Genomic DNA, 27,203 nt, shown 5'->3' with positions numbered 1-27,203 from the left:
CGGGCGCCTCCGGTCTTCTAGAATTACGCCAAGGCTCTCTTACAGCTGGACAATATGCGGTGCAATTTCGGACCCTTGCAGCCGAACTCCGATGGAACGATGAAGCTCTCATCACTACCTTCTGGCAAGGGCTTAATGAGCGTATCAAGGATGATTTAGCTTCTTGTGATCTTCCTTCCAATCTGGATGACCTCATATCCCTGTGTATTAAGGTGGACATCCGCCACAGGGAACGTGCTCTCGAATGGGACCGCACTCGCCGGCCGTTTCCTCGTCTAGCACCCAACTTTATCCCTCCTACTCCACCTGCAGAGGGACCTATGCAGATCGGCTGTTCTCGTCTGTCCCCAGAGGAACGTGAGAGACGTATGAAAAACCGCCTCTGTTTGTATTGCGGTGAACCAGAACATCTTCTCTCCGTTTGTCCCAAGAGGCCGGGAAACGCCACCTCCTAGGTGATAATAGGGAGGTCAACCTAGGACCCTAGTCCCCTTCTCCCTACCTTCGGAAGGAGTCAGAGTTTTTGATGCCAGTCACCTTGGTTTTCCCTAATGGCCCATTTACTACCTGGGCCTTTGTGGACTCAGGGTCCGCAGGGAACTTCATCTCTTCCAAACTTGTGACCGAACTCTTTCTGGATACTATCCCTTTGGCTCAACATTTGATGCTCACTGCTGTGGACAGAAATAGAGTCTCCAATGGCTCAATTTCTCTCTCTACTTCCCCACTCCGGATGGAAATAGGAGCACTTCACTCCGAGAGTATAAGTTTCCTTGTGCTACCCCAATCGGTTAACCCTATCATCCTGTGGCTACCATAGCTGAAGCTCCATTCTCCACAATTCGACTGGCAGCGAGCTCAAGTTATCCGCTCAAGTTATCCTGCAATAAAAGATGTCTGAGATCCGTTTTCCCATCAAAAACCCAAGCTGGCCTGTCTCTGTACTTCTTCCCTGGTGGGCCTTCCTGAAGTCTACTCTGAGTTCGCTGATGTGTTCTCTAAAACCGCTTCCGAAATCCTTCCTCCTCATCGGCCTTGGGATTGCCCCATCGACCTCATCCCTGGAAAGAACATTCCTAGAGGCAGGGTATATCCGCTGTCTTTGCCCGAGACACAGGCTATGTCGGAGTATGTTACTGAGAACCTCAGGAGGGGATTCATTAGGAAATCATCTTCTCCAGCAGGAGCAGGCTTCTTTTTTGTAAAGAAGAAGGATGGCTCTCTCAGACCGTGTATTGATTACAGGAGACTAAATGCCATCACAATTAAAAATCGTTACCCCCTTCCTTTAATCTCTGAGCTCTTTGACCGTATTCGAGGGGCACAAATCTTTACTAAGTTGGACCTCAGGGGAGCCTACAACCTAATCAGAATTCGCAGAGGAGACGAGTGGAAAACTGCATTTAATACCAGAGACGGCCACTATGATTACCTGGTGATGCCGTTTGGGCTCAGTAAAGCCCCAGCGGTCTTTCAAGGCCCGTCGACTCATCTCATGCATGTCAAAGAGGTGTTTTCTCATTTACGTGCTAATCTCCTATTCTGCAAGCTCGAGAAATGTCTCTTCAATTGCTCTCAAGTACCCTTCCTAGGATATATTGTATCAGGCTCCGCCTTCAGCTAGATCCAAGCAAATTGGAGGCTATTCATAAATGGCCTCAACCTTCCGGTCTCAAGGCTACCCAGCATTTTATTGGGTTTACGAATTATTATCGCCAATTCATTAAGGGGTTTTCTACATTAATCTCTCCTATTACTCTCCTCACTCGGAGGGGCAGCCAATCCAAGTCTTGGCCCCCAGAGGCTGTACGAGCATTTCTAGCCATTAAGGAGGCCTTCTTGTCTGCACCCGTCTTATCTCAACCTGATCAAAATAAACCATTTTTCCTAGAGGTGGATGCATCCTCTTTTTTGGGACAGTACTGCTCCAATCCCAACAATGTCCTGTTGCTTGTGGTTTTCTCTCCAAAAGATTTTCGGCCAGTGAAGCCAACTACGGGATTGGGGACAAGGAACTTCTCGCCATCAAGACCGCCCAGGAGGAATGGCGCTATCTGTTGGAGGGGGCGCGCTTTCCCATCACAGTGTATACAGATCATAAAAATCTCACGTACTTGCAGTCTGCACAATGTCTGAACCCTCGACAGGCCCGCTGGTCGCTATTTTTTAACAGATTCCAGCTGATACTAACTTTCCGGCCCGGTACCAAGAATTTGCGTGCTGATGCATTATCTCGATCTTTTGACTTCTCCGATATCTCGTCATCTATGGTTGCCACACCTATCCTCAATCCTTCCACAATTGTAGCCTTGACCAATTCCTCTTTCAAGACTCCTCCTCCTGGTCGTTCTTTTGTACAGGAACATCTACGCATTAAACTCCTAAGATGGGCTCATAACGCCAAATTCGCTGGTCATGCTGGGGTTAAGAAGACAGTCGCTCTTCTATCTCGCCTTTATTGGTGGCCCTCATTGCCCTCGGATGTCCTGAAATTCATCCGCGCTTGTGAGGTCTGCGCCCAACACAAGATCCCGAGGAGACCCCCTGCCGGTCTTCTTCATCATCTGCCCATTCCGGACCTTCCATGGCTTAGTATCAGCATGGATTTCATTACAGACCTTCCTGCCAGTCATGGCTTTAACACCATTTGGGTGGTGGTGGACCGCTTTTTGAAATTAGCCCACTTCATTCCCCTCAAGGGATTATCTTCTGCCTCCCAGCTGGCTCTCCTGTTCATCCGAGAGATTTTTCTCCTTCACAGCTGCCCGAGGGACATCATTTCTGATCGTGGAGTCCAATTTGTCTCCTAATTCTGGAGATCCTTTTGCAAACAGCTTGGGATCAGCCTAAAATTCTCCTCCGGGTACCACCCGCAAACTAATGGGCAGACTGAACGGACCAATCAGGACCTGGAGGCATTTCTGAGGTGCTACTGTTTGGATCAACAGTCGCCCTGGAGTGAACTTTTACCCTGGGCAGAGTTTACCCATAATAACCACCAACACGAGTCCACGGGTAACTCTCCCTTCTTTACCATCTACGGGAGACATCCCATTCTCCCCACCTTCTCTGATCTTTCGGATTCCTCTGTACCTGCTGCGCGGAATATGGTACACAATTTTTCTCAAATTTGGTCCCACGTACGTTCCAGATTATTACAAACTTCTGACCGTTACAAACACTTTTCAGATCAGCATATAAGGAATCTCCCTGTACTTCGGGTAAGAGACAAAGTCTGGTTAGCTACCCTCAACCTTAGACTCAAGGTTCCCACTATGAAATTAGCTCCACGCTATATTGGACCCTTTTCCATCTCTCATGTGATCAACCCTGTCACCTACAGACTTCATCTACCAGCTTCCCTGCGGATTCATAGTACCTTCCATATATCTCTGCTTAAACCACTCATTCTCAACGAATTTTCCAGCAAAACCTCTCCACCTCCTCCTGTCAAGACAATTCGTGGTGAAGAATTTCTGTTAGAACGCATTCTGGAATCTCGTATCTCTAGAGGAAACCGCCAATTTCTCATCCATTGGAAGAGCTACGGCCCAGAGGAGAGATCTTGGGTCTATAAAGAGGATATTCATGCTCCACGTCTGTTGGCAAGATTTCTGCAGGATTCCTGCACCACCCGTAAGAAAGAAGGGGAGGATACTGTCAGCTGCCGTCTCCGCGCTCTCCACAGGCGCCGGAGATGGGCGACCTGCACATCGCACACAGCCAAGCCCAAACCTCCTTGCAGGGGTCCCTGGTGAACACCGGTGGTGTGTTAGACCCCACGCCTCTCAGGTTAGTAGCGCTAATACCAGTCGGTGATATTCTCTGTGTAAAAGTGTGACACCTGTTAGTGGTACTTGAAGATTGGAGTTAAGCACCCCTACCCTAGACAGTGCTAAACGGACAATTGCTATTATTATCTATTTCAAAAATAAATTAAAATTCCCCTCAATGGTTTTGGCATTAGTGTCCGAAAACCATTTATATTCCAGACCTTTAAGAATGACAGACTCTTTGGCAACTTTTGGCAAGCTATTCAGACTTTACATTATAACCCCACATCTGCAGTACTGACTAATGTTTTGAGTTTTTCAGTGTTCAGATTGAGTAATGGGTCTAGACAAGGCTGCCCCCGGGGAGAACATACAAACTCCTCACAGATAAGGCCATGGTCAGGAATTGAACTCATGACCCCAGCGCTTTGAGGTAGAAGTGCTAACCACTACGCCACTGTGCTGCCCACTAAGCAATATATGATAGTGTTATTTGCCCTTTCAATTTAAGTCCTGTATCTATTTAAGGAATTCAAGCTATATATGATATAAAACTAACAATATCAATTCAGAAACCCTGACCCTACATATTCCTCCCCAATCTATTAAATTGTTGGGACTTAATTTTCATTTTCATGGGAGACCCTCAATGATCTGATATTTTGGTGACTCGACTACTAAATAATACAACCAACTATGTCATGCTAACTACACTCCCTGATTAATTCTATTAAATTTGATTTAAACTTGTGGAGTCCACTCTATATCTGGTGGTTTGGCAGAATTAACATAATCAAAATGATTGTTTTACCCAGGTTGTTGTACCTATTTCACACATTACCAGTGATTATCCCAGCCCCTTTCTTAAGAACTTCACATTCAATAAATGTATTTGGAACAGGAAACAAATCACGAATAAAACTTTGGCCAAAACCCTCTGGAGCTAGAGGTATGGGTTTGCCCATTTTTGAGAAATTTTAGCATGCTACCCAATTAATTCACACTGAGTCTGATTAAAGTCTAACCGCAACTTAAAAAATAGCACGGAACTTGTGCGTAGTTCCATCCATGCAAATCCAAGGGAATCATCATCATCATCATCACCATTTATTTATATAGCATCACTAATTCCGCAGCGCTGTACAGAGAACTCACTTAAATCAGTCCCTGCCCCATTGGAGCTTACAGTCTAAATTCCTTAACATACACACACACACAGACAGAATCTCAAGATATGTTTTGATTTTAATCTGGGTGTAAGTATGCTCTGTCTAAACAGTACTTGCCATACATAGACACATATAACACACTGAAATATATATTTTTGTGTACAATAAAAGGTCAACTCTCAGAACGCATACAAAAAATTGGTAATATAAAAACAACTCTTAACAGTATCATTTATAAAAATATGTTTTCTAAAAAATATTTTTTTATGTTTTTTACATTAAATACATAAAGATGCTTAGAGTGCATACAATGCATCTTACTTGCATACAGATGTTATGTACAAGCTAGTGACATGCATATGTGTAATTTTTAATTCAAAGACTGCCGTGTGAGTTATCACTATCAGCCTGTATTTATACTTGCCATGTACTGGGTGCAAATGATACTACTGAAAATAAGCGTACTTGAGAACCCCAGGACTTCAATTAGTCGCATCTGCATTGGAACGCCCCCTTACTGTATATGGGCTACGTTAGTCTGCCCTTCCCTCCCCTATTTCACTTCTCAAGTTGTAGGCAGTTGCACGTGCCCTTGCATGCACTTCCACCCATATTCAAGTACAAGTGGATCTAAAAAAGCATTTCCATTTGAATATGGGTATAAATATGCTCTGGCTATATTTAACTCGCCATATGCAGATAGACAAAAGAGACTTCAGAATACTAACATTCCGGGCCAATAAAACCTGCATAGAACCTGTTCCATGTTCTCCATTCCCCTAAGTGTCTGCCACTCATCTAAGTGTGCGCTGCTTCCAACACTAAGGGTACATGAACCTGGAGAACTACCAGCTGTTCTACCTTCCTCCCTTTTACAGCAGCAATTCAAAACAACACATTTTCATTGACAACATATGATGACATACAGTCTGCCGAGTTGTCAGGTTCTGCAATAACACCATTATTAGCCAATTTAAACACATGTTGTAAAGTCATATCATTCCTCTAAGTCCTGGAATAAATAACTGAAGTTCTTACCTGCCGGCATTGATAGTGCTAAACTGAGAGGCGCAGAGGCTAACACGCCTGCGATCTTCACCAGGGACCCCCGCAAGGGAGTTTGGGGTTCGCTGCAAGAGATGTGCAGGTCACGGCCCTCCCAGATAGCTACCAGCGAGGTATTAGGTGAGTCAACGTAGTCGTGTAGTCCGAGGTCAATCCGTGCAAGCAATACAGGTACCGAAGAAGCAGACAGGAGCAAAGTCAGGAAGCCAGGGGTGAGAACCAGCAGATCAATATAACCAAAAGGAGATCCAAAAGGAGAGTCAAGCAGAACCGGGTCGGAATCCAGGAAGACAGGCAGAAGGCTGATAAAGTGACAAGGATGCTTGAGAATAGGGGTGACCTAGATGATCTGGCACCCTAACGGCGCCAGAGCCAGTTAATAATAGAGGAAGGAGCTCTCTCATTGGTGGCAGTGGAATCGGCTGTCAGAACAGATGACCGCCGATAGGAAGAGGCTAATAGTATATCCATTACCTGGCAACGGAGATGAGAGTCTGCGCATGCACCTGCACTGCCGGGCCGAAAACCGGAAGTAGCATCCCGATGCCTAGCAATGGGACACATGAGTGGCTGCAGAGAAGGTAGCCATCCCTGGCACCTACTGTGCGTGTGGGGACGGCGCCTGACACTCTGGTCTCTTGCAAAGTTCATCAAATGCAACAATTCTGGATAATCAGATAAGTCTAAATTCTCGCCAAAAAGTGGGACGGGTACATCCTTAATGTCACCAGCCAATGCTGATTCAGACTCTCCAGTCTTCCATGAAAGGTGACACATTTGTAGCACTCCTGCTGCGACCCCCAATATAGTATTCCTGGATGGCAGTTCCTAAATATCAAGGTCCAGAATCTGTGATTTCTTGAGCATGTCCTTTAAGACTGGGCTTCCGACCATTGACTCGTCCGTCCAGACCCGCACACAGAGGACCTCTTTAAAAAGTAGGAATTCTTGCTCCAGGATAAGTGGATATGGTAGCTTAGGCACTATGGCTGCCACTAGCTTCATGTTTTGCCCTTTATGTCTAATTTCCAGAGGAGTCCTTTGCAAACTCTGGGTTGCCTCATGTGTGCAGCGCACTTTAACTCTGGGCAGCCACAAGATCTTGGCTCCAGCCAGGACAGAGCTGGAGACCACTGCAAGTTCACTACCAGAGTCCATGCCTGCATGGGCAACCATGTTGTTCACCGGCACAATCACTCCACTTAAATCCGGTCCACTGTTTGCAAAACTCCAGGAACAACAACTTTGAAACACAGGTCCAGTCTGGGTAATTGAACAGTCCATACATTTATTTGGACTAGTGCACTTGTCTTTAAAGTGTCCAAGCTCTCCGCACTTGAAACACCTCCAGTCAGACACCTTTTACAGATGGACCTTGACCAACAGCAGCGTTATGAGACTCCACTGACCAAACAACACCATAATGCTCCACTGACCGAACAGATCTATGAGGCTCCACTGACTGGCCAGCACTATAAAACAGCTTGGGCTGAATAGTAATGGGAGACAGCTTGGGCTGAACAGTGCTTGGAGGCAGCTCCGTGGGGACTTGGACTTCATGTTTACATAACAGGACGCTCTCATCCTTGGTGTTTACCAAGTACCTCAGAGAGGATGCCAAGGCCACATCTTCACATTCCTCGGCATGCTTATCAGAAAGAGTCTTTTCTTCATGGAGCTTTTCACGCTCTACATCCAGATGAAGCCTCTCCAATCTGCACTCCACAAATTCCTTTATAGACTCTCTTTGTGTGTACACCTCTTGCTGAACCATGACAAGCTTTTGTTTTAAAACAGCAATTTCTTGGTTTTTCTCTATTGCTATCTCTTTAAGAGCTCTCACTGGTTTTTTTTATTTCTTCAAACAATTTTTTAACTCATACAACTCTTGATTTGAGCTCTTCAACGCTTTTTTAAGCTATGAGATTTCTTCTCTAACAGTTATCTCCATGCGATTATACTCCGCCATGGCCACATAATCTCACTAAAAGTTTTCTCCAAGCAATTATACTCTTCCCTGACCACATTATCTGACCCAGGTAACACCAGGCTTGTGCAAAGAGCATGAGATTCTCCACCTTAATTTCCACTCTGCAAACTCATAAGCCATTTTTCAAATTCACGCTGCTTGGACTGAATTTAAGACACACTTGTTTGCAAAACTTCTTTTTCACATATTTTATTCTTTCTCTTGCCCAACTTAGCTGGAATAAAGACAATTTGCACCGGCATCAACTTCTCTTTGTTTTATTGACGCCTTTTTAGCATCCTTTTTACATTCATCATGTACTTTCCACGAGCAATTAGCAAAACTTTTATGCACAGGGTTTTTTGGAACCACACCCAATTCACAGCTCAGAGAATTAGAATAAGAATAAGGTGTGGCACTACAATGCCCAGCAACTTTTTAAACTTTTGCAGGTCACAGTTATATTACTCCTTTCTGTACAACCTACAAACATGACATTTGCTTTTCTGCCATACAGCAATCTCCCACTGCAACTGAAAGCTTTATAAACAGTTTGCTGTGTGTGATAGTGGTATTCATTACATTTCACTAACCATCATTGCATCTGGTTGCCTGGGTGGACAGCTGTGCTTTGGCTGTCCTTTACAAAGCCCACAACTACTGCTTGTAGAACTTCTGACACACCTTGTGATAGTGACATCCTGCAGACATCAATCACAAACAGCTTCACAATAAACAGAAAACTCTTCTCAGGATGACACCAGTAAAAAGCATCACGTTGCCTACAACTCCTGGTGGTCCTAATGCTAGTCTAACACAGTCCAGTTCGCTAACTACTGGCCTACTTGTTTAACATCAGTCATACACATAGCAGCACAGTACAAGGTTAAATAGCATAAACCCCTCCCTTTAATCTAATTACTTCACTAGACCATCTGGGAGAGTTTAGCCTAGGAGTCTTGCTATGCAAATATTTAACCCTGTCTGCCAACTTAAGCTACAAATTCCCCGAGACCTCACTTGTCCCTATGCAGGAGAGGTGTGGCAAATAGGCCTCTTTGCCACAATATATAAATATATATAATTTTTTTAAATAAAAAAAAAAATTACATAAAATACATAAATCAGGATGTTCTTAATGTGTACTGTGCATAAAATATGGCTATAAAACACATACCTCAGAGTTGCCCACAGCTTGAACTGGACAAATGTGAGTGCACTCAACCTCGGCACGCCTTTACTGTACATTGCCTATGTGCGTCCGCAGCTTCCTTCCCCTGTTCCAACCTTCAAGTCATAGCACAGTCTGAAGTGTCCTTTGGTTTCAGACATGAATTGCATACAATTGCTTTCACTGGCATAATGTCCATTTGTGAGTAAGTGTAGAGCAATTTCACACAAGATACGTCACGCAACAAGATTTACATCCAAAGATAAATCAGGCCCATTGTTTTAAAATAGAGGCCATTAAAACAATATATATGTATTGCACTTGGGGTTACTAGTTATTTATATAGTATATTTCACCTATTAGCTATTGGTATCATATAGAATACTTGCCCCATATCCTACCATCCTACTCCTACTCCCCCCTCCACAATAATGAACCAAAAAGGCTCTGTTGGATCTCTGTATATGATCTTCCCCAGGTTTAGCAAACATGCAGTCGAGTTTATATTATTGCTAGGAAAACACAGTTAAGAATATTTAATAATGTGCTTTCTAATATTTACCTCTGTCCCTTTGGGCTGGCCCATCGGATCGTATAAGTTATAATATCTATTCTCATTGATGTTGCTAGTTAACTGTATTTTTACATATGTTTCTTTGTTACCCTTAATTTTTGTATGTTTAATATGCTGTTACAAATAATGGAATTTAAAAAGTAGAGTTTTAAGAAAAGCAAGGAAGACACAGAGAAGGTAGGCTAGTAATTATTATTATGTATAGTGACTCAAAGCAGAAAGAGGGCTTCATTTAGAGTTGGATGCAATGTGCATCTAACACTTACATGGAAGCAGAGGAGTGGGAGTGTGGCGCAATTTGGTAGGGTATTACAAGTGGCATGCAACCCCAGTTACGTTCCACTCGTAATACCCTACCAAACTGCAACCAGTTATTGCAGCTAGGTAACTACTTGCGCCACCTAATTCCTGCTGCACTTTTTCAGTCTTGTTTGACGTGTGTTGCCGCCTGCATCTTGATCCGACTAGGGTACTTTTTGCGGGTAGACGCCTATAGTATCTGAATTACTCACGGTCACCCCTACATAACTCCGTGATCCACCCTTTCCCTCATACTGAGACCCAAGCTGTCGCAGTGTACACTTGTATCTGAAAAGCAGAGGAACTGCAGGGAACTGTTGTTTACTGCGCATGCAGTGGAAATGTGCAGGATGCACCTTGCCAAATCTAAATCAGATTGTTCACCTGTAAGTGTCAGTTTATCAGTTTATGAGCTCATCAGCCGGAGAGAATTAAATACACTGCAAGTTCTGCGTGTACAATTAGCTCTGATTTATTAATTACAAGTCCATACCTATATAGTACAAAATCACATATTACAGAAAACTACGCCCCAAAAGGTTTTAACCACTCATGCTTCCTTTACACAGATCTTGCTACATTCTCACATGTTCACATGGGAATTTTCCCCAAGGGGAGTTGCTTTATCTCCTGTCTGCTATATCCAAGGTCATGGGCATAGTTTCTTGCAAACAATGAATAGCTCCTACAAACTAGCTGTATCTAATCTGTCTTTAAGCTATAAGAGAATAAAATGGCTATAAGGCAACAAGATGGCGTCATCTTAGCAAAATCACATTTCTCAGCCTGAAATGGACTTTGCGTCCGACTCCAAATGAAGCCAAGAGTATTTCTGCTTCCAACATATCTACCCTTTTTCCATCAGCTCTTCCTACACATTACAGCTTTATTCAAAGTTGTTTGCAGGCTATTAAAATTAAAATTTTAATACTGTAATACTCTGTTGGTTGTCTGAATCAAATGGAGCCGTGTGAATGATTTATTTATCAATATTTGATGATGATGATATTTGAATGCTGTGGCACTTGATCTGCATCTGGACCGATCACATATATATATATATATATATATATATATATATATATATATATATATATATAATTTATATATGTATACATTGTAGTTTTAACCAGGGGAACAGGTATCATCTCCTGGGTGAACAGCAGCAATAAGACACATGAGTCCAGAAGTTTCGGGATAACAGCCACAGCCAGTTTATTCACCAGCTTGTAAACAGAAACAGAACACAAAAAAAATCCTAGCCGTCTGGCTTGTAGCTAATACATTTATGGAGGCCCTCTCTCATGTGTAGGACCTTATGTTCCACACACACACCAAACCATATGTATATCTTTGCTCACTGCAGCAGAGTGTCTCAGGAGGTAACTCACTTCCTCCCAGGTCTGAGACACTGGCTGCATATCCCAGCAGCTTTATTACAAGCAGGGCCACCAAGAGGGAGGGGGCGGGTACTAATTACCCGGGCCCGGGCATGTCAGGGGGCCCGGCCTGGGTCCTAGCCCCGCCGATTTTTTTTTTTTTTCTTTTTTTTTTTTCAAAACAACATGTTTTTCTTTTTTTTTTCTTTTTTTTTTTTGCGGCGGGCGGCAAGGTTATTAAAAAAAAAAACATACTCACGTGATCGCAGTGCCGGTGTCTCTCCTCTCTGCTCTCTGTTCCATTCAGACTGAATGCCATGTGTGACGTCATCATGTCACGCCCAGCATTCAGTCAGGGTGGCGCAATGGAGCAGAGAAGACCAAGAAAGAAGAGAGTAAGTGAAGGGAGGAAAACGGGAGGTGGAGGGGGGCACAGAGGGGTTAAAAAATGAGGGGGGGCACAGAGGTGTTTAAAAAACGGGGGGGGGAGCATGACACAGAGGGGTTAAAAAACGGGGGGCAGCATGGCACAGAGGGGTTCAAAAACGGGGGGGCATGGCACAGAGGGGTTAAAAAATGAGGGGGGCATGGCACAGAGGGGTTAAAAAATGAGGGGGGGCATGGCACAGAGCATTTAAAAAATGAGGGGTGCATGGCACAGAGGGGTTAAAAAATGAGGGGGGGCAGCATGGCACAGAGGGGTTAAAAAACGAGGGGGCATGGCACAGAGGGGTTAAAAAACGAGGGGGGCAGCATGACACAGAGGGGTTAAAAAACAGGGGGGGCAGCATGGCACAGAGGGGTTAAAAAACAGGGGGGGCAGCATGGCACAGAGGGGTTAAAAAATGGGGGAGCATGGCACAGAGGGGTTAAAAAATGAGGGGGGCAGCATGGCACAGAGGGGTTAAAAAATGGGGGGGTTAGCATGACACAGAGGGGTTAAAAAACAGGGGGGGTCAGCATGGCACAGAGGGGTTGAAAAACGGGGGGGCATGGCACAGAGGGGTTAAAAAATGAGGGGGGCAGCATGGCACAGAGGGGTTAAAAAACGGAGGGGCAGCATGGTAAAGAGGTGTTAAAAAACGGGGGGGCATGGCACAGAGGGGTTAAAAAACGGGGCGGGGGCAGCATGACACAGAGGGGTTAAAAAACAGGGGGGGCAGCATGGCACAGAGGGGTTAAAAAACGGGGGGGCATGGCACAGAGGGGTTAAAAAACGAGGGGGGCAGCATGACACAGAGGGGTTAAAAAACAGGGGGGGCAGCATGGCACAGAGGGGTTAAAAAACGAGGGGGGCAGCATGGCACAGAGGGGTTAAAAATGAGGGAGGGCAGGGCACAGAGGGGTTAAAAAATGGGGGCAGCATGACACAGAGGGGTTAAAAAATGGAGGGGCAGCATGGCACAGAGGTGTTAAAAAATGGGGGGGACATGGCACAGAGGGGTTAAAAAACGGGGCGGGGCATGGCACAGAGGGGTTAAAAAATGAGTGGGGGCAGCATGGCACAGAGGGGTTAAAAAACTAGGGAGGGCATGGCACAGAGGGGTTAAAAAACCGAGAGTGCAGCATGACACAGAGGGGTTAAAAAACGGGGGGGGGGCAGCATGGCACAGAGTGGTTAAAAAACGGGGGACATGGCACAAAGGGGTTAAAAACCTAGGGGCAGCATGGCACAGAGGGGTTAAAAAACTAGGGGGGTATGGCACAGAGGGGTTAAAAAACGGGACAGCATGGCACAGTGGGGTTAGAAACGGAGAGTGGCATGACACAGTGGGGTTAAAAAATGGGGGGGACATGGCACAGTGGGGTTAAAAAACGGGGCAGCATGGCACAGTGGGGTTAAAAAACAGGGGGGTTAAAAAACAGCGGGGCAGCATGGCACAGTGGGGTTAAAAAATGGGGGGCAGCATGGGACAGTGGGGTTAAAAAGGGGGGAGGCATGGCACAGTGGGATTGAAAAAGGGGGGGGAGCTGCATAGTATAGTGTGATGAAGGGGAGCCAGGTGAAGGGGGCAAAAGCAGCATGGAGGGCGCAGTGTGATCATAAGGCATGGCGATGATAAAGGGGCACAGTATTGTAGTATTGGAGCTGGAGGAAGGCCTAATTATTAATCGTGGGTGGTATTGCTTTAACGCCAGGGTTGTTTGGAATTATCTAAATGTAGCCATTTTTTTCCAAATAGGGCCCCAAGTATTCCAGGATCCAGACAAGCCACAACTAAAGAAACATGCAGCCACAGGTGGTGAAAGTGAGAAGAACAGGTAGGAGAGAGCAGGACAGTATGTGAAATGTTGTGATTCTAGAAGGGACAATGGCAATTTTTGGTGAGTGTTGTGCCCAATGTAAGGTGCAGGCCAAAACTGAACTCTTTGTGTACACACTGCATTCTTTGTATACTACACTGTGGTGCTAGATGTCCTGAAAGTCAGGAGTGCTTGGACATATGTGACGAATTGAGAGCCTAGTGATTTTGATGTGTTAGTCACGCCCCAATGGCGCTTTTGCCACACCCCCAAATGCATGACCACACCTCCGCAATTTTTTTTACCATACTCGACTATAAGGGAGGCCCCATGAATTTGTTGTATTGGGGCCCTGAATTCCTCTTGGCAGCCCTGTGTATATATATATATATATATATATGTTAACCCGTTCATGATACTCATGCATTCTAGTCAAATCAAGCTACTTAAGGTGTTAAAAAGGTTCTTGTCATGCATTTGGGCCTAGCCCAGGCCTCCTCAGGGGAAGATCGTTACTTCCCGACGCAAGCGCCCTTTTTTAACGTGGCTTTGTCCACATGTCACCACCTCATCATTTTTCTCCATCACCTCATCCTTCATCTTCATCGCCACATCCTTCATCAAGCTACTTAAGGTGTTAAAAACTCCCCACTGTCACCCCCGGCAACCTCCAACCACTCCCAACTGTCACTTCTCCTTCAAGAAATATATAGGTCAGTGTATAACTCTGCCCAGCAGGTGGCGCTGCAGCTTGTTTTGTTTGTTTTTTTCACACACGCCACTAGGCATTTATATAGTAGAGATATATATATATATATATATATATATATAGCTAAAGACAGAGATATTGCTTTAATCCTAAGTACCTTAGCAGTAACGATGTAGGATTTCAAGGGGTTGACTGTATCTTCAATCTTTTTGTCCATCCTGGGTCTGGTCGCCGATTGTTCGGGTTTAGCTAAAAGCAAAGTATAAGCAAAAAAATAATAAAGAGGATACATGAAGGAAAAAATAGCAATCCTTTTGACTATAGAAAGGACAAATATATATATTAATGTAATCAGAAACAAGAAAAGACCCAATACAGTTTATTTAATATTACTTTATTCACAAACAGCCTCCTTCCTCTTCTGACACCAGGTTGATGGTTTTCTCTTCGGCCTCTTCTTCCAGCAATCTTCTTCTTGCTCCCTCAGGTCTTCTTAATTCCATCATGGGGGGTGTTCAGGTTCGTTGCTGTCCTCTGCTTCGGTGTGAGGGAAACAAGTTCGAAAAGATTCCAATTGGGGAAAGAGAGTTAAGCATACCCTTGGCATCGCCGGACCCTCATCTCTTGCAAAATGGTTTGAAGGTGAATTGTCATGAGTTGTAGATGCACTGTCTGTTGCTATTGTTAAACATGCATCTGTGCCATGGACTGATTCATCTGATAATGCAGTGCTGTATTCTGCTCCATTGCCAGTGCCATTCGCACTTGAAAGGTGTTGTTCAAGCACAGAGTTGCTGCAATATCATCTTTGACTGCCACCATTCTTTCCAATAATGAATTATAGCATTACAGGAGCTTCGTACCTCTTCCACAACAGACGTCAGAAGGTCTACCGAATCCCCAATTCTCTGGACACTGTCTTCCATATTTCGGCGAGATGTTTCCTGCCTTCCTTCCATCTGTATGGCAAAGTGTCACAGTAAAATAGGATACTACACCCCTGACCTGCCAATTTACTAACGCTCACTGGAGGCGCGGAGTCTAACGTGGCGGCTGGTCTTCATCAGGAACCCCCTTAAGGTGGTATTGACTTCACGGCTGTCGCTACGCAGGTCGTGGTCCTCGGGGAGTGTGGCTAGATCAACGGAGTTCAGCGGTACCTATAAACTGGGTTACAGGAAAAGATGCGAAGATCAGTGGTAGCAGATGTTACCACAAATAGCGGATTGGAAGTCTGCACACAGCTGGTATTGCCACAAAGATAGGTGGTGTGATGATCTGCGGAATGTCACAATGAGGAGGAGATGATCTGCAGACTGCAAGTATTACCGCTGGGATAGCGGAGTGGATGATCTAGGGATAGCAGTTATGTGAAAATGAGGCGGTGATGATCTGCAGACTGCAGGGATGCCACTAGGATGTGGGTGATGATCTGTGGACTGCAGGTATTAACACTGGGATAGCGGAGTGGATGATCTGCGGATAGCAGGTATGTCACAAAGAAGCTGTGATGATCTGCGGACTGCAGGGATGCCACTAGGATGTGGGTGATGATCTGCAGACTGCAGGTATTACCGCTGGGATAGCAGAGTGGATGATCGAATAGCAGGTATGTCACAATGAAGCGGTGGTGATCCGCGGACTGCAGGTAAGACACAGGTAGGAAGGAGTGGCGTCCACGAGCTAGTTCCACACAAAGTGAACCCAAGAACAGGCTCGGAAGGAGGGAGGAGGCTGCTTTAAATAAAAAAGAGGCAGCCCGGCCGCCAATGGAGAGGCAGGAAAGTTTTTATAAAGAAATCGGGTCTGCGCATGCATCAACTATGGTGGCCAGCAGTGGGGACGGATGGGTGCCGGCGGACAGGTGAGGGAACCAGGTCTCGGTCTAGGGATACAAAGGACCCGGCTTATGACAGCCTTTAAGGGTGGACGCCGGACACTTAGGACCCGGTTTACTAAGGAACTTAGAATGGAACCTCTTCAGAAGAACCGGAGCGTTGATGTCAGCAGCACTCTTTGGTTCCAAAACCTCTCCAATGGACCAGATACCAAATGCCACCTCTGGAAATTTTGGGGTCAAGGATGTGAGTTAGCTCAAACTCTTCTTCTTGTTGGAGTTGAATGGTTGAAGATGCAGAAAAGCGGTTGATAATAAGAGGCTTCAACAGAGAGGCATGAAAGGAGTTGGAGATACGGAGGTTCCTGGGTAACTGTAAAACAGACTGGATTTAGGATTCGTAGGATTTTATAAGGGCCTATGAAATGGGTGCGAACTTCATGCAAGTAATCTTGAGACGAATGTTCTTAGATAACTAGACTCGATCCCCCACCTTGAAAACGGGAACAGCCACTTCCTTTTGTCAGCAAAAAACTTGTGAAAGATGTTCTCCTGAGGGAGGACCGAACTTGAGTACAGATGGAAGCAAATTTTTGACTTTAGAATGGAACCTCTTCAGAAGAACCAGAGCATTGACAGAATCCACAGCAGGAATCTGAGTGGAAGGGAGCGACGAGAGTTCCGGGAGGAGTGGATGGAGTCCATATACAGTAGAAAAGGGAGTAGAGGAGGTGGACTCATGGTATGCATTGTTATGGGCAAACTCTGCCCAAGGTAGGAGATCCACCCAGTCATCCTGGTTAGCTGAAGAAAAGATTCTCAAAAAGGTTTCAAGATCTTGATTGACCCTCTCGGTCTGTCCATTGGATTGAGGATGGTAGGAGGATGACAGACATAAGCGAATACCCAGAAATTTGCATAGGGCCCGCCAGAACTTGGAGATGAACTGTACTCCTCTATCCAACATGATCTCAGAGGGACATCCAAGAAGTCGAAATATCTGCTTAATAAAATGGTTAGCCAGAACAGGGGAGGAAGGCAGACCCATCAGAGCAACAAAATGGGCCATTTTGGAAAACCTATCCACGATGACACAAATGGTGTTAAAACTTTTGCTGGGTGGGAGATCCGTAAAAAAGTCCATGCTGATGTGGGACCAAGGCCGAGAAGGAATAGGCAGCGGTTGGAGGAGACCTGCAGGAGCCTGATGAGAGGGCTTGAATTGGGCGCATGTACTGCAAGCGGCCACAAAAACTTTCACATCGTTTCGAATAGTGGGCCACCAGTAACTTCAGTAAATGATCTCTAAGGCTTTACGTACTCCAACATGTCCAGAAAAACGAGAAGAGTGGTGCCAGGAGAGAATTCTCTTTCGGAGAGAGAGGGGGCAATGAAGGTCTTAACCACGGTGGAGTAATGGGGGTAGAGGCGGATAACTGCAAACACTTAGGGTCTAGAAGAGGACGTTCAAAGGGCACTTCCGAGTGTGAGGTGAGAACGAAGGCTCAAGATAAGACATCAGCTTTCTTGTTCTTAGAGGCAGGTTTGAAGGTGATGACAAGTTCAAAGCGGGAGAAGGACAGCGACCAACGGGCCTGCCGGGAATTCATACACTGAGCAGAATGCAGATACCACAAGTTTTTGTGGTCGGTGAAGATAGTAATGGGATGACAGGGTCCCTCCAGGAGGTATCACCATTCCTCCAAAGCCACCTTTATAGCCAACAGCTCCTTATCTTCAATGGTATAGTTCCTCTCAGCTGGCAGAAGGCTCCTAGAATAGAAGGCACAGGGGTGGAGTCTGTTTTGAACGGCTTTCTGAGACAAGATAGCCCCTATACCAATGTTGGAAACATCGACCTCGAGGAAGAAAGGAAGAGACGTGTCAGGTTGTTGGAGTATGGGATCCAAGGAGAAGGCGTCCTTTAGAAATTGGAATGCCCATAGTGCATCGGGAGGCCAAAGCTTGGTATTGGCACCCTTGCGGGTGAGGGCAGTTATGGGCGCAACAGTGGTGGAGAAGCCTTGAATGATACGCCGGTAGTAATTAGCAAAGCCCAAAAAGCGCTGGATAGCTTTAAGGCTTGTGGGAAGTGGCCATTGTAAGACAGCTTGTACTTTCCCGGGATCCATTTCAAGGCCAGATCCAGGTAGCCCAAGAAGGGAATTTGTGGGAGTTCAAAGGAGCATTTCTCCAACTTACAGAATAGTTGATTCCGTCGGATGTACTTCGGCCACATGTCGCTGGTGGGAGGAGAGGTCTTGGGAGAAGATCCAAATGTCATCCAGGTAGACGACCACACACACATAGAGGAGGTCCTGGAAGATTTCATTCACAAAACTCTGGAAGACAGCCGGGGCGTTACACAATCCAAATGGATTTACAAGATATTCATAGTGCCCGTCCCGGGTGCTAACGAAGTCTTCCATTCATCTCAGCCTTGATCCTAATAAGAGTGTAAGCACCACGGAGGTCTAGTTTGGTGAAAATCTGGGCACCCCTGATGCGATCAAAGCATTCCGTAATAAGAAGTATAGGGTAAAGGTTTTTAACAGTAATGGTGTTAAGGCCTCGATAGTCGATACAGGGTTGTAAGATACCATCTTTCTTCTTAATGAAGAAGAACCCTGACCTGTCAGGAGAGGTAGAGGGCCTGATGAATCCACGCTGGAGGTTCTATTTGATGTAGTCTGACATGGCCTGGGTCTCAGGCAGAGAAAGTGAGTATACCTGGCCTCTGAGTGGAACTTTACCGGGTTGCAGATCTACTGGACAATCCCAAGGTCAATGAGGGGGAAGATGTTCAGAGCGAACCTTGTCAAATACAACAGCGTAAGGAGTATACTGAGCAGGAAGTATGGGGGAGAGTATCTTGGGGAGCTGACCACTTTAACAGGGAGAATACGAGGAAGGCACCTCAGAAGGCATGCAGAACCCAGGGAGAGAACTTGAGGAGAGCACCAATCTATTTGTGGGGAATGAAGTTGGAGCCAAGGTAGACCCAGAATGAGTGAGCTGGTGGCAACAGGTAGAACCAAAAAGGAAATTTGTTCCAGATGCAAAGCTCTACTTGAAGGGTGAGCAAACGAGTGCGTTCAGTGATAGTTACCTTAGGTATTCATGATCCGCCAATGCCCGTGACGACAGTGGCTTTCTCCAGAGGAATAACAGGTGAGACAACCGATGCTATTTCTTCCATGGCATCAGGAAACTGATATGTGGTGAGTGGTGTTACAACACGATCTTGAGGAATGGATTCTAAAAAAAAAAAAAATTTAAAATAATTAAATATATTTTTGAACAGTGGACATCTAACGTATATATGTATATATGTCTAGATACCTACACATATATATATATATATATATATATAATTTCTATCCATTATATATATATATATAAATATAATGGATAGAAATATATCCCAAATTTTTGAACAACACAACCTTCTGGACTTTCAGAATACGTGGTTGATGTTCCCTGTTCTGCTGGCATTGCTTCAACTTGTCGGGCTTCTGTAAATAGTACTAACGTTGAAAGGGATTATTTACATATCATTCTCAATAAATAAATATATATATATATATATATATATATATATATATGATCTCTCCTGAAAAATAATGGACAGAGTTGTTAAGAAATATTGCATGTTAACAACACCCAAAACAGTACAAACTTAACTGAAACAATTACCTTGATGGACATCTCCAACGTGCTCCGACACGTCTTCCTCAGTCACTCTTCTCTTCTTGTGAGCTTTTATTTTATTTATTTTTTTAAAAAGAAACATATTATTACAATTATTTAAAAATGTATGTACAACACCTCAATGTAATATTGCTTTTTGGCTGCTAGGAGAGAAATGCAGATAATTAGTTATTAATCTCAGTTATGTGCTTATAATATTCCTATTGCCTCTCTAGGAGACATTTTTAAAACTACTAATGTAGTTATGATAGACAAACAATTTTGGTGATCTACATTACACCGAAAAATGACTATATTGAGTATAAAATGGAGAGAGGGAGAAAGGGAGAGAGAGATATATTAGCATTGTTATGTATTGAAAAATATACAATACCTTTTTTACTCAGTTCACCACTTTTGGCAGGAACAGAAGACTTTGTTGAACGCCTATCTTGTTCTGTAATAACAAATTATTGAAATCAGCTTTGCACATTTTTTGGGGTGTATCTTATCCTTTACAACAAGTACTTAAATTTTTTTACCAGTATTTAAAGACGTTCCAAGTTCTTCCACTGTGGCTAAAAACATACTTCAAAAACATACTGGTAGGTTAATTGGCTGCTAACAAAATTGACCCTAGTCTGTCTGTCTGTCTGTGTGTGTCTCTCTCTGTCTGTGTATGTGTTAGGAAATTTAGACTGTAAGCCCCAATGGGGCAGGGACTGATGTGAATGAGTTCTCTGTACAGCGCTGCGGAATTAGTGGCGCTATATAAATAAATGGTGAAGATGATGATGATGATGATGGCTATTGTGATATCACATCTATTCACAAAAGTAGTTTTAAAAGAGATAACAAAAAAATGTAAACAAAAAATTTAAATAAATTTAATACATTTTAAAAAACAGACCAAGATTACAAATATTCAAGAACCTTTACATCAGTGGAATAATTTTGATGAAGCAAGATATTTCTACAATATTGATTACAATACGAATATATTATAATATATATATATATATATATATATATATATATATATATATATATATATATATATATATATATATATATATATATATAATATTATATGTGTGTGTATCCAACTGTGTCCAATATGTGATCTTTCCACTACTGTGCTTATTATTGTATTCTTATTTAATTTTAAACCACAATATATTGGAAGAGTTATAGATGCTAATCACTTATGTTTCTTTATTGACACATATATAATGCTTCAAATACATTATAAATATTTGGTATATATCGATATTCCAAATCATATACTGGGAGAAAATATATTTTTCACTATTTTACAGATTATTAATAGGTCACATTTACAGCTATTTTAAAAACTAAAAACGTTTATTATGGGTACCAGGATTTAACAAATTTGAATGTTTAATAAATGTAGACTTATGAAAAGTAAAATTGTGCTAATACATTTTTTGGAGGTGAACTATATAAAAGGTGGCTGTAACTATTGTTGTGTTGATTTTCCTTTATCTTTATAAAAGCAGTTGTTTTACCTGCCAAAATAATTAAAAAATATATGTTACACTAAAACTGTGGCCAGGAGAATTCTCTTTTTTCAAACATTGTACTTATCTTTGAAAAAAGTAAGAAAAATATAGATGTGAATACTATTGCATTAGTTTAAAAATTGAATCGTCAGTTGACTTAAATTTGTACAGCAAACTGTTATCTAAGTTGGCTAATCCATAAATGAATAATGTGTATAATGTGTATATATTCTTGAACGGTTTAGATCATACCTTTTACTTCTCCACTCCTCTGGGCCTTCTGTCCTCGAGAAGAACCCAAATCTAAAATAAATATAAAACAGACATTAGACAAACACATCTTTAGCAAGTAACTATTTTTTCAATGAAAGTTAAGCTAAAAAAAAATTTTTAATTTTTTGCATTAGTTTTTAAATTTACCTCCAGATTTCTCTTCCCATGTACTGCTTCCCTTGCATCTCTTCTGGGGCGTGCTGTATCTTCTTAATTTTTAAATGAAAAATTTCAAATCATAAATTTAAGTTAATCATATACAAATTATTAAAGACTTGTTAAATTTAATATACCTTGTGACTGGAAAGTGGAGGGTTCCCAGGGTGTCCACTGTCATTTCCACAAGATCAGCCCTGAAAATCTGATGCATTTTCTCCTCCCCAGCTTTGAATTTGATGCGCAGTGCCTTGCCACCACCTGTGCCCCTGGCATGTCTTTCAACTGTTGCCATCTTTGCTTTCGTGGTGCGCTTACAATCCCGAAAGCGCTTCTGGCAATCTTCAACAGTTCTGGCGCAAACTCCAACAGCTGACACTTCAGAGGCTATCTGGGTCTAAATCTTTGATATCTGCTTGTGGGAGGTCTTTTGAGCGTTTGCACCCTTCAGTGTTTCGTAGTGCTGCAGTACACGACCAACAAGAACATCATTCTCCTCCTCTGTGAAGCGCCTGGACATTGATGCTGGTGTCCTTTCATCGTCATCTTTCTCACTGACATTTTCCTGATGTGCCTGCTGTCTGCTTGTAGATGGTTGAACGCTGCTGACAAATTGCTGTCTTCTTTGCTCTTCTCGACGCTGTACACGGTTCTCTGACCATTCTTCTCTACTACTAACAATTTCCTCTTGGCTGTCCTGTGTGACAATTCCTATGCTCCCTAGACATGGCTGCTCTTTACAATTACAAAAGGAAACTAGCTTAAAAATAACTACTTAAATACTGATTATAAATACCTCTCCTATACTAATCAGAAAAATATTTGCCTGTAGGTTAAGAAATATATTGGATTAAGTAATCTGCAATATAAAAACAGATACTATACTACAATGGTACAATTCTTTACAACTAGGTTAATAAATATATTACTTTTACCTAGGTGTCAATATAAATTCCTATCCTATAGTACAAGTTAAATAAATTATATTGAAGTAGGTTAAGAAATTACCTATTCTGCAATATAAAATAAGATACTATACTGCAATGGGACAAATCTAGAACTAGGTTAATAAATATATTACTTTGACCAATATAAAATGCTATCCTATACTATTTAAGTAAATTATTGGGCACGAGATTCAAAAATATATATTACCTCTAATGTGCAATGTGAAAAAAAATACAATACTACATACAAATAAAGTTGAAAATTATTGTTGGGCACTAGGTTATAAGAAATACTGGGCCTATCTGAAATTTGTTTTTTTTTTAAAAAGAGTAAATTGCAGTTTACAGAAATACAATAACAAATACAGATTTGTGGGGTATGTATGTAGTTGGGTGACTCCAGCAAAAAAAAAACCAAACAAACAGCAATGAGGTATACAAATAGGTGTTTGTATGTATGTGGGGTGTTATGTGTTAGTAAAAGTGGATATGTCTGTAGTATGTATGATAGTGTAGTGTATTATATTATAAAATTAAATATATAAAAAAGAGAAAAATGTATTTAAAATAGTAGTGTGTAGTGTACTGTATGCCAATGCAATGTACTCCAGAAAACTCACAAAGCCAGATGCAATGCAGAAAAGTCAAAGCCAAATATGCAGTTACCAAACCTGCTAACAGATGTCAGCAAAGGACAGTTTGCTTGTGGCAGCGTTAATTTCTATTGTCAAGATGGCCGCGTTAAACCCTCCTCTCCACCCCTATGAAAAAACTCACTCTGACCAATCGTTAACGCGCGAGGGTTGGGTTTTAAGATTTCAAATTGAATTGCATGAGTTTTAACGCTGCGTTAACAAAAAACGGTCGCTTTACAAGGTAAAAACCCGAGCGGGATTTTTCTTTTTTTTTTTTAACGCTGCGGGAAATAAAATATCTTGCGCTCAATTGAATTCCCCCCTCAAGGTTTCATACAGGGATGAGACTTGAGGTTCAGTGAATTATTTTTTATGGTTAAACAAATGGATACCCATTGTTCATCTCCAACCTAAGCCAGACCTCCAGAAAACCCTATGACGCAGTGTGATGATTATGTAGTATATCTAATGACTGATTATTATTTTCTGTTAAATTCATGTATGACAATGTATATTGTATGTAACCTTGTAATGTAATCTCAACGTGTGCTTTGCTAGATGACATGAGTTTGAATTTATGCAAGTGTCATTAATCTTTTGAAACGAGCCAGGCCCTGGATAGATAAGGGTCTTGGAGGAGTTTGAAGCCCCAAAGTTGTAAGCCATCTAGCTAGCCAAGCAGAATGAGCAAAGGTGGTAAATCAGGTCTTGTGAACATTCCAATCTCAGGACATCCCTAGCTCCCTTCAAAAAGCCCTGTGACATTTGGGAGATCAATCGTACTAGTTAAGACACATCGGGGGGTATTCAATTGTTGCTTTTAACGCGCTAAAACCCAAAAAAACGAGCGCTCTAAAAATATTAGCGTTAATACGGTAATATGCGCGTAAATACCGTTAATACGGTAGTTTACTCGCTGAATTTCATCTCGCAGCTCAGGGAGCTGCGAGATGAAATTTAGCGAGTAATTACCGTATTAACGCTAATATTTTTAGAGCGCTCGTTTTTTTTTGTTTTAGAGCGTTAAAAGAAACAATTGAATACCCCCATCAGGTCTTAACTAGTAAGTAGTAACTCTAATTTTATTTCCTATTTTATTTTCTGAAACTCATTTGTGTAATATACTGTATGTCTTGTTATTAATTTTTGTAATTAAGCCTTGGAAAAAATTTCCAGATTCAATAAATTTATTCTAGCATATTCTCTGTGATTCTTTTTGAATTTACGAAGCCCAGGTAAGCTCATGCTACATGTATATATGATTTAAGTGTGAAACATTAATAAGTGGTTTTGGTGAACCAAATCCTTTGTGGTGGCAGAAAAGGTGTATTCCCTGCTAACTGACTAAGGTGACGCTAGTCACGGTCAACTGTTCAGATTGCTGTATCTGGGACAGGCTGGGCATTCGTGACAAACTGGTTGGCAGCTTGGTGGGATTGATAATATTTTTCTTTTTTTTTTTATTGAAAATAAAACAGATTGTACAAACGTTCATGACTTGCAGCAGACAGTAAATTAAAAGTAATATTGAATGTCAAAGAACAACAACATGAAATACATTGGTTCTCTGAGAACAGCCGATTTCCCTTCATGAGTAACCTGTAATTAAAATGGTAAACCCCATCTGTGACAGGATGGACCGCCTATGCCACCCTGTCTGTTGTTGCTGGGAACCAGCTGAGCCTACTTTGCCACCGTTCCCTTTCATTATCCGAAAAAGCACCCTCTTGCTGCAGTAGGAGGGGCTTATAATGCTGCCACCACTGAGCTCCTTCTATGGCACTCAGAACCACGTTCCTTCTGGGTCACTGACGCTCCTAGTGTACCTCGTTTCTGGTGTACCCAGACTGGTAACTCCAGACCTCTTACTATGCTGTGAATGGATCCCCCCTGGCCTATCACACTAACCAGGCTGCATGGGTTGCAGTCAGAACAGTGGTACTGGAAAAGCTTGGGTCCAAACCTCAGACACAGCTGGAGAACGGATTAGATTTGGGTCTAATCTGTAGATCACAGGAATACAGCGATATTGAAGATGTTTCCAAGCAGGTCTTTGAAGCAAGATGGTTTATTTTTTCTCACCCTAGTTGAAGGTACCAGGGTGATGAGGTCAGATGAAGTCAGAAGAATGATTACATGCTCACACAGCTCATCTTTTATACAGTTCAAAAATAGTCTATTTTTAGAATCAGAATGCAACCCTGCTTAGCAAAACATAGATTTACATGCATGCAAAGCTAACAATATTTACATTTATCTATGAAATTCTAATAAATGCTGTGATGGTTTTCTGATGCAATGAATCCAGGAGCCAGTCTTAATTAAAAGTTCCTGCCTTCAATGCCTTCACACATCAAAAGATCTAATTAACATGTGGCCTTTCATCAGACCATTCGGAATACATATTCACACAGAACAACAAAAACCAAAACAAGCTAGTTTCCCACATCACAATGCACAAGAGGCTTTGTAAACACAAGCTCATTGTATCAGATATATACATCAGAAATAGGCATATCCTATAGCAAGGTTAAACAGAAAAAACAATTTTTCTACCCTGGTCTCAGAGATAACGACTTCCTATCTTACACTAAACAAAAATAAGTTCAAATGCAATTACATAAATAAGTGCCCTGCGCTATTTGTTTTAAATAATTTTTTACCAAAAGTTATTTAATAGTGATCCAGTCCCCATCGATATTTAATGGACTTCTTCCGGAGTTCCTCCGTGAGAGGTCTGAGCATCCTCCGTTGTTGTAGCGTATTCCAGGAGAGATCCTGAAAAATTTGGATTTCTTGGCAATTAAACTCAAGGCTTTGAAGGCCCCTCAGCTTGCGCACTATCTCATCCTTCTGGGTATAATAGTGTAGGCGACAGATGACGTCTCTGGGTCGTGCCGAGGGAGCTCCCTTGGCACGTAGAGCCCTATGGGCCCTATCAAATGTGATTACATTGTCTGGCGGCAGCTCCGAGACTTCATTGAACACCTTTGTTAGAGCGTCTATCAGGCCTTGAGTGGAAACATCATCCGTTAGACCTCGAATTCGTAAATTATTCCGACGGCCCCGGTTGTCCAAGTCATCCATCTTGTGCTGAAACCATTGCAGGGCTATCGCCTGTTCAGCCACCGTGCGCTGTAGAGCTGTAAAGCTTTCATCACCCTTTTCCTTGTGTTCCTCTAGAGCTACCGAGCGATGACCGAGGTGTGCAATGTCAGTTTTCAACGACGCCACCTCCTGATGGACAATTTTTTTGCAGTTTAGCTTCTAGCGCTTCAAAGTCTTTTTTGGAGGGTACCTCTTGTTTAGTTGGAAGGGATTTAAGCATTTGCAGGACTTGAGATAGATCAGATTGTTCTTTTGCTACAGAACCGCCCTGGCGACGTGTACCCTCCTGATGTGAGTCAGGAGAAGATGAGTTAGAGGCGGCATGGGAAGATGGCATTTCAGGTTCTTCTGGGGTCGAGGGAGGTTTCAAATATGTATGAAGATCCGAGAGTTTGGGAGATTCCGGAGGTTTCTTAGGGTCTTTCTTAGCAGAGCTTTTCCGGTCCTTGCCCATCAGGGAGATTAGAAATCGTGTTCAGCAAATTGTAAAAGGTGTGATAGTCATTACTATTGATACATAATGCAAAGAAAGGGTTGTGGCTGCTCCCGTCCCCCCACTTTTGGTCTAGGCAGCCATCCCAGCAGTCATAGCACGGGGTCTACATAAAAGAATATTACAGTGAATCCAATATGCGCCAGTCTAGAGAGATAGCCAGGTTCATAGTTGTAGACTTAATATCT

Source organism: Mixophyes fleayi, chromosome 5, assembly GCF_038048845.1.
Source record: "Mixophyes fleayi isolate aMixFle1 chromosome 5, aMixFle1.hap1, whole genome shotgun sequence".
Taxonomy (NCBI): domain Eukaryota; kingdom Metazoa; phylum Chordata; class Amphibia; order Anura; family Limnodynastidae; genus Mixophyes; species Mixophyes fleayi.
Note: the sequence above shows the minus strand (reverse complement) of the source record.